Source organism: Spermophilus citellus (assembly GCF_964194105.1).
Source record: "Spermophilus citellus genome assembly, chromosome: 3".
NCBI lineage: Eukaryota > Metazoa > Chordata > Mammalia > Rodentia > Sciuridae > Spermophilus > Spermophilus citellus.
The window spans coordinates 202,945,048-202,954,754 of NC_138184.1; positions in this window are offsets into that span (position 1 = coordinate 202,945,048).

Genomic DNA, 9,707 nt, shown 5'->3' on the forward strand with positions numbered 1-9,707 from the left:
TTGCTAGGAAGCGGGACAGGCTTGGTTGCTTTTGCTTTTGCGGAAGAAAAGGCGAGGACAAGTAGGAGAATGGTCCCATATGCTGCTAGAGATAATGAATAGGAGTCGGCGGACTGCGTGATTTAGCTTTGCTTTTCTTTTACGCATTTTCATGTGTAAAAATCCTGCTCTTAACACTGGTTAAAAACAGCCAAACCCAGAGCTGAGATCAGAACACATGCCTCTGACTTATGGAGAGTACGGTTTCTTTTGAGTTTGTTTCTGTCGGGGTTTTGTTTTTAAATATTGCTCCAATAAATCGTATAGCTCTCCGGTTGGGTTTGGCGGGCTTTGGACGCGCCATTTCCCCGAAGGAGAAGTTCACGGGATCGCTGTCAAATGAAGAACAACAACAACAAAACACAAACTTTGATGGAATTTAAAAAGTAAAGCCAGACGCTCCTTCGGCTACTATCATTCCTCTTGAAGTCAAACTTTCTTTTTTCTTCTTTAATCAAGTAAGAAACAGAAGCAAAGGAAAACTATCCGTGACATTTTTAGAGAGAAAAACTTTAGAGAGAAGAACTCAAGGACGGAGATTTGGTGGGGGCTTTTGAGACCCTCAGAGGTGGCACGGGCCAGAGCTGTGCTGGCGGCCTGCCTGAGCCCCTGGAGAGATACTAGGAGCCGTCCTACACCATGCTAGCTGGGGAGAGGAGATGCCCTGGGCTCTGATGGGAACTCCTGGGACCTAATCATTTAGGTTTCACAGGATGAGCTGCGGCATGATCTTTTACCGGTACACACAACTGAAGACTCCAGTTTAAAAGATACATACAAACAAACAACAAAGTCTGGGGGAGAAAAAAGCAAATGGCACAGTCCCTTTCGAATTCCCAAACAATCCTGTCCACCGCAGCAGACACATTTTTGTTTTCCTTGATTATTTTAATGATGGCTTAACTATGTGACTTAGTTTTACCAATAAAGTGCCATTGTATTATTAGTTCTACTAAGGATTTTTGACCTTTGATTAGACTCTACCTCAGGATACTTTTCTGTAATTATTTTCTATCACTCTTTAACCTATTCATTTGTTTACTTACCAAGCACCCACCATGATGTATGTATGCACTGTCTTAGGTGACAGGGTACAAAGATCAAAAAGGCATGGTCCCACCTTAGGGGAGGGCAAAGTACAATGGGTACAGAAATTTAAATCTGTGATCATAATGTGCACCCCAAAGCTGAAAGAGCACAAGGAAGCAACTAGCTCAGGTGACAAGGGGTGGGAGAGTTCTAAGATGAGGCAGGTAGATGCAAGGTGCAAAAGACAAATACTCAAAAGTACTTAAATTGCTGGAGGGGACAGAAAAGGTGAGTGTGCCTGGGGCCATGATAGGGGAGGAAGGTTTTAGTCCTACTAAAACGAGTGAGTGAAATTATGCAGACAATAGGGAGCTATTGAAGGTCATCTTTTCTCACAGGGAGTCCCTCCAGGATAACTGTGAAAGAGGGGCAGGCCGTCCTTGAGAGGATAACATTCCTCTACACTTAAGATGAGGATTGCTAATGCACAAACAAACAGGGCAACCAATTTCATCACCATGAATATTGGTGTCTCTGAGGAATGTGCAGCCATATCTATCAGTTAAGGAAAATGACATTTGTCTCAGATATGCATATTATTATTTTTCAAGTATTCATAGTAAATTCATAAAGTATATATTTCTTTTAAAGTACTTCTGATTCCCAGCTTTTTTAAAAAAGGTACTAAGTGCACAATAGGTATTATATGTGGATGTATGTAGGTGTGTGCTTATGTGCACCTTGACTATAGATCATATTTTAATATTGAAAAGGAGGTTGGGAAGAACAGGTGCTCTCTGAGAACCTTTGAGTAATCACAGTCAATCACTGTTCATTTTACCCTCCTGCATACTGGCCCACAGGCTCCCTGTAATTTTTTCTCTAGCTTTCCACCCTGGTGCTGAAAGGACCCATCCTCAGGAATCTTACTAGTTATCTCTCTTCTATCACTCCTTTCTGGTAAAGACTTATCTGTCCTGTGTTCCATGCACTCAAGGTCATTCTAGGTGACTGGGCAGGGTGAAAGGTAAATTCATTTTTATGCATTAATGACCAACAAGCTTCACATTCATTAGGCAACACCATCACTTTGTCATCCCAAATCCTTCCTCTTCCCCACCAAAGGCATAGGCACAGTGAACATGATAGAGTACTCAGTTCTGTTCTCAGAGTAGGTGACACTCTTCCTGCTTCAAAAGATGTTCTAATGGAATTCTTGAGTTTGTTGAATCTTCCACCGGATGGTGAAGTTTATTAGAGGAGGTTCAGAAGTAGAGCCAGAGTTACAAAAAAAGAGATGGGGAGAAAATGTCATTCTCATCAGATTATAGAACTGGAAGGAACCAAAGAGATCATCTAGGAACTAGTTTTTTCTCCAGTTTACAATTAAGAACACTAGGCCTAGAAATATTAAGGGATGTGCCTTAGGTTAAAAGGTCTTGTTTGGCTTGAATTTCATTGGATGCTTATTTTAATCCTTTCTCTATATTTCTTATGGACTATAGATCATTTTATTTTTTAAGAGAATTATTTGTAATGTTCTCCCTCAAAAGATTATACAAAAAAGACCTTGTAAAATGTTTTTTTAATCATTTTCTGAGAGGTGTCTTACAAGTTAAACAAACAAACAACCCCCCCCCACACACACACACAATGAATCAAACTCAATTTTCTATTTATTTTTATATTGATAAAATATTTAATTCATTAAGCCTGTGTGACACAGAGGAAGCTATTAATATCAAAACCAAGAAAGCCCGTGTTATGGAAGGAAGTCTTTTGGGGATGTGATGAAGGCAGTGGGTACCAATCCAATAGAAGAGAAATGTGAGTAGTCTATTTTAACTTTAGTTTAGAATATGTCATTTTCTTAGGATGTGGAAGAGCTTGAGATCCACAGCTCAAAATTACTAAATACATATGAACTCTTTTGAACTTGGTAATAATAATATTTGCACTGAATATAACCTGATTCTCTTTGATATTGGTTTGTTAAGCATTAGACTCAAGTTATTTTCTCATATCAATGATCTCATTTTACCAGGTCTTTCTAAAATTTTTTGAAGTTTCTCCAGACTGCTTATGTCAGTTGAATATATAGGTAATTATTGGATCCAGTTCCAATTATATATGGTCAAGTATATGCAGACACAAAAGCAGCTAGGCTCTAGGTGCATCCTGAGGGACCTTAAGGTTTTAAGTGAGTCGTTTTGTTGCTGGCTGGTGGGTGTCAGCTTGAATTGTCTTTATTGAGTAACAGTGATCATAATACAGATTAAGACTATATTTTCGAGGAACTACCATGCATATTTGTCATTGTTTTGCCCTGTGTGTGCATACATCGTGTCACTTAAACTGTACTCTGTGGTAGTTACTAATCATTACCCCCTTTTTAATAGATAAAGAACTCAGCCTCAAAACAGTTAAACAGTTTAATCAAGGTGCCAAAAGTCAATAAGTGCAGAGTAGGTCTTGGATCTGACCAGAATCCCTGGACTTCCATGGAGTAACACCATGTATACAATTCCACTCCCAAATATTATAGAAGAAAATGTGGTTTCTGGGTGCCCATCATGTTGGTTCTTCAATATTTAACACTTGGATTCACTGATGAATTAGATCAGCATTTTCCAAATTCTTTTTGTGTGTGTGTGAAATACAGTATCTTCCCTAAAGGTGATTTATAAAATAAATCTGGTCACAAAAGTTTGGGAAAAGACCATACACAAGTCCTAAGGTTAAGAACCTTTCAAAACTTTGTCTTATTTAGAATCTCTCTCTCTCTCTCTCTCTCTCTCTCTCTCTCTCTCTCTCTCTCTCACACACACACACACACAAAAAAAATTACATCTATATTTTGTTTGACATTTTGCTTTCAGAAATGCTGGATTAAACTGCATATATTTTATTTGATTAGATTCTCACTTCAGCATCACTTTGGTATTTCAAGAGCAAAAAAGGAAAACTTGACCCATTGCATCTGGAGTTCCTGACTTCTCTCCCAGAATTCCCAGGGAAGGTATGTTGATTGGTTAGGGAGCCCTTCTGATAGAGAAAGAACAAACTCTTCTATTCCCTTCTGGGCAGCATCACCTAGGAGTCTATTATATTGTCTTTCTAGAGACACAATAGGTATAACTGCCTAAATCTTCAACACAGATCTCAACCTCATTTCTTCTTGAATTTCCAGCTCAGAAATCTCTGCATAAGCTAATTCTTTTCTACCAAAACATCCGTATTATTTTGCAACAATTTTAAAGTTAAATCTTTTCTTTCTTCATTCTTACATGAATAGGTTCTTGACATTGATGAGATACTTCTTTCATTCATTCACACTTAGAGCCTCAATTTATCTCTCTCTTTGAAACATCCATTCTTTTATATTTAACTTTCTTTAAAACAATTTATCAAGAGATTGTCATGTACCACATATTCTCTCTCCTATGCAGAAGCTGAAAAAAAAAAAAAGTCAACCTGAATGTGGAATGACTAGAAGTTGGGAAGTGAGTGGGAGGGTGGATAAAGGGAGGCTGAATTTGTTCAGTGAACACTGTATGCATCTACTGTAATATCACACTGAACCCCATAAATAGGTACCATTAGTACACATCAATGAAAAAATAAAAGGGATTGCCAGCATGACTATCTTGACTTTTATCTTACAGGATACTCATACCTGATTTGTGTTAAGGTCACAAACTAACGTATCTCTTGAGAGACAGCCATGATTTGTTATAATTTACATTTTGAGTATGATAAGATATAAAGATTGAATGCAAATGGTTGTGTTTCAAAATATGAGTCATGGATTACTTGTACACAAAACTCACGAAACAATTTGAAAAAAAAAAGTAAATTTAAACAATTTAAATTGGAAAAAAAAGGAAAAAAATCACCATTACTGAATTTTCATCAACAAGTTAAGAAAATAGTTACCCCCAATCTTTTTGTAATTCAAAAATTAAACTGTAAAAGGTGATTATTATTCAGTTCCTCTGAAAGATTATATATAAAGAGCTATTCATGACTTTGCCTTAATTAGTTCTGTTGTCATTGTGCAATTGGAATAGTGTGTACTGTCCTGGGAAAACTTTTGCAGAACTTACATGCATTTGTAGTAGATTTAGAATGTTGTCCTTCTGTGAGGCTCTGGCAAAAAAAATATAGATGAACCCTTGTAAATTAAAACCTTATGCCTCCTGGGCTTAAAGGGGCCTCAGTGAGTGCTAAGATATGGGGAGCTGAGTTTGCAATCATTTTGGTGCAGAAAGAAATTTTTGGGAGAATAAGCAAAACTTGTGCTTCTATAAATGAAAATTTCTGTTTCCTCTTCTAAATGGAGACTTAAGAAATTGACTTGCATTTCACTTGACTTTTTGGTGTGTGTCTGTGGTAAATAATGTGATATAGCTTTTAAAATCATAATCTTATCAAATCATTTTACTTTTCTTTAGTTGTTTCATGCTTTAACCTGAAATTCCTTTTATCATGGAGAAAGTAAACAGGAAGTCAATCCAGTTTCTAAAATGTTGGTACAAATTCTTAAAATAACATTCTTTGGAATTATGATTAAGAGCAAATGGAGCATGCACCTAGGCATTTTCATTTCTTAGCCAGGATAAAGAAAAGCACTGGGCTATTTGTGCTTTATTATAAATCAAAGGCTGAAGATAACTCTAGTGGAGAGAGAGAGAGAGAGAGAGAGAGAGAGAGAGAGAGCATTTTCCCCATGAAAGTTATCATAGAACCATATAGTACCTGACTGTCACACTCTGATTCAGGTAGTAGGGTTATCACTCTCATTCAACAGAAATGGAGACTTAAGAAATTGACTTTCATGTCAGTGGGGAAACAAAAATTCAAATGTAGTTACCACATGCATTTGGATAGCTGCATGCCAAAGAAAACAAATACATTCCATGGATTTTGAAACCTAATTAAAGAAAGTTCATTAGGAAATATAAAACTCTTCCAAGAACCTAGTTCTAAGACAGTCATTTGGATCTTTTGGCATAAAGGATATCAAACACCTAAGGGCAATGTCAGAAGGCCATTTCTTACACTTGATGATGATTTAAAAAAAAAAAAAACAGGTTACAATGGCAAATCAATTTTATTTCTGAAAGTGTGTCTATAGGGAGGTAAAACAATGTATAACTTTCCTTTGATCTGAGTTGAACTAGGGGTAGACGTTCAGGGAAGTTACTCTTCAATCTCACATTTATTTCTGCATCTAAAGAAAGGTAAGGGGCATCATAGTGTTCTTCAGGGCTGGGTAAAAAGCACTGTGGTTTCTTTTATTATGGAGAATCTGTCTTCTTTTACTGAGCCTCAGTTTCCTCATTTGTAAATCAGAATGATAATCTAATGGATGTTGTTTATCTTGCTGGCTTTAACATAGGGTAATTATGGTTGCAACAAAGAGGTATGTGTGTTTACATTTGAAAGTCAGAGGGTTAATCAATAGGCAAGTGCATTGGTTAAAACCTAGCACATTGATTTTTAGGAATCTCTGCCTTTTTGATGAGATAGGATGGGATGCAATTGCAGTCTGTTTTAACCCAGGGCTTTAATTTCGGCTTTCATTTCCCCTCAGTTCTCTCAAGCACAGAAGTAAGAGAAATCTTTGTTACAGGGGCTAATTTGTGCTTCCCCTTGGAGCCTTTCAGTCTGTGGAGGTCATGTGGCATTCTGTTTGCTTCAGGCCCTTTAGATTAACACAGAACTTTTAGCTTAGAAAGAAAATAAACTTTAAAATCATTAGAAACTAAATATGCATTTGAAAAAATATGCACACAGATCAAGATTGGATCTGATGATTTCACAATGGTTAAATTTCCCTTGTATCACTTTATCACCCCCAACCTGTTAGTGTTTCACATACACATTGCCATGTAACAAAGGGTCCCAAATTTAGTGGCATGACTTTATATCCATTACATTATTGTCATGATTCCTGGGTTCAGGAACATGGACAGGGACTTTGAATGACTTTGTGTTCCACAAAGTCTGCGAACTCAGCTAAGAAGACTGCAGCAGCTAAGCAACTAAGGCAGTCAAGGGTTGAAACAATGGGAGCTAGAGTTTCCCATTCCAGACTGCCCAGCCCATTGAGGTGGGGGATGACTGGACTTTGATGGGACTCTCAGCCAGAGAGCTTACCCTCTTGAAGCATGAAAGTCTTAGGATAGTCATGGACTTCTCATGTGGAGGCTCAGGGTTCCAGCAAACAAGGGGGACGCTACATGTTCTTTTACCGTCTAGGCGTGGAAGTCATACAGTGCCATTTTCAAAGTATTCGAATGGTCAAAGAAGTCACATACTACAATGACACAGCCACATCAATGTTTATAGCAGCTCAACTCACAATAGCTAAACTATGGAACCAACTGGGTGCCCTTCAACAGATGAATGGATAAAGAAAATGTGATACCTACCCCCCCACACACTGGAATATTACTCAGCCTTAAAGAAGTACAAAATGATGGCATTTATCAGTAAATGTATGGAGCTAGAGAATATCATGCTAAGTGATAAAAAAAAACCAAAGGTTGAATGTTTTTTCTAATATACAGATGCTAATTCACAATAGGGATGGGGGTGGGGCTAGGGAAGAATAGAGGTACTTTGGATTAGGCAGAGGGAAGTGAAAGGAGGGGAGGGATATGGGGGTAGGAAGAACAGTAGCATGAAAGGGACATTATTACCTTATGTGCATATACGAGTACATGACTGGTGTGATTCCACATCATGTACAACCAGAAGAACGAGAACTTGTACTCTATTTATGTATGATGTTTCAAAATGCATTCCATTGTCATGTATAACTAATTAGAACAAATAAAAAAAATAACATTTACTGGGTACTTCCTATGTGCTAGTTAAGTCCCACATCAGTTCTTCAAGGGACATCTTATCATATCTCCCTTTCACAGATGAGAAAGTGAAAGTGGTTTAGAGAGGCCGAGGTGGGGTGGGTCAGACCCTAATTAAAACCAGAATGGAGATTTGAACCAAGACTGGCTAAAGCAAAAAGGAGCTTAACCAAAGGGCTATATAATTCCTCCTCAACTAACCAGAGGAAAACCTTTGAAGAACTGTTAAAAATGTTAAAGATATGGCCTCTCACAAGCATTGAAAAATGTTTTGATAGAATTCTTACTAAAAAGGTCTAGTGGCTTCAGATCCACAGCAATTGAACAAAACATCTCACCTCTGCATAGACATCTATACCCAGGCAGAGTATTTTCCTAACAGGATTGTGCAAGATCCAACTAGCAGAGCTGAAACCTTTCCCAAGAAGAAGGAGGTGAGTCACGAGGCCTGAGGCTGACTGTATTGTGGCTGCTGGGAAATCAGGCTTTTGTCCTTGACTCTTACTTAGATATCACTCCCTAATTCAGAAATGGTTTCACATCCAGAATTTGTCTGTTATCATGACGTTATAATGTAGAACTGTTTCATCTTTCAGGGCAATTAGAAAGTAGATAGCTAAAGCTCAGAAATACCAGGCTCCCATTTCTTAAACTCAATTTTCATACGTCAGACCACATTATCTAATGGGTTCATATCTATACAAAATATAAAATTACAAGTAGACTCACCTCTTCGAGGAATTAAAAACCTGTGTCCCCCAGGAGCTCTCCTTCTTACTAAAATACTTCAATCTGCAGATAGAAGAATGTAACCCTTGTGATGCCAACCACGGAAGTTGGGGGGATAGATGGCAACCCCAGAGCTCTGATGCTTTAGAATGAATTTAGAGACTGAAATGTTAACTCTGCCAGTCCTGTTTCCAATTTACCTCATATGGCGGGATTAGTAGAGACAGGAAATAGGATTTTCCCCATCCCTCATTTCCACCCAACACCAGCAGCTCTCTCTGTTTCAATTCAAAGTTTTTCTTACCAAATGACGGTCATGGCAGATCTGTTCTCACACACTGGCCACCAGAAACTCTGTTAGCCTTGTTCCTACTTCCATAGCTGCCTTTTCTCCAGTCAGTCTACTGTGGACAGCAGAGCCCCGCAGTGTGTACTGCTCCCCAGAGCTGCATTTCCCTGTCTCTTCACTGCCCAAGTTTAGAAAGATTTTTCCTGACTATGGCAAGAAAGATTCTTCAGTCTTGGCAACCAAAGGTACATGGGGTCTTTATCTTTTCTGCCACAACATAGCATATTTTCCAGTAGTTGAGGTAAGTAACTACCCAAGCAGTTGAATCAAAGGTTTCAATTCAAAGTTTTTCTTACCAAGAGGAAACTCAAACCTACAGTGGCTCCTTAACCCTCCCATTCAGCCAAAGTGAAGTTTCATTATTTCCCAGGAACTTCCCAAAGAAATAGGAGTCTTGTATTTCCATCTATTTGACCATGCGTAGTTGGTGCTCAAGATACAAAAGCAAAAAGGGCAGATACATTCACTATCTTCATGGAACTTTCCTTCTATCTCCTACCCAGGACACAGGCTACATGCTAGACCATTCGTTCATATATGCATGCATGCGTTCATTCCAGTTGGTTTAAATTGTTAAATCTTTTGTTTGGGAGTTGTAGATAACTGTAGATAGGTTCATCCAAGAAAGGAATGTGTGGTAGAGGGAATGCATGGGAAAGTCACAGCCATGTCTAACAGGATTCAAA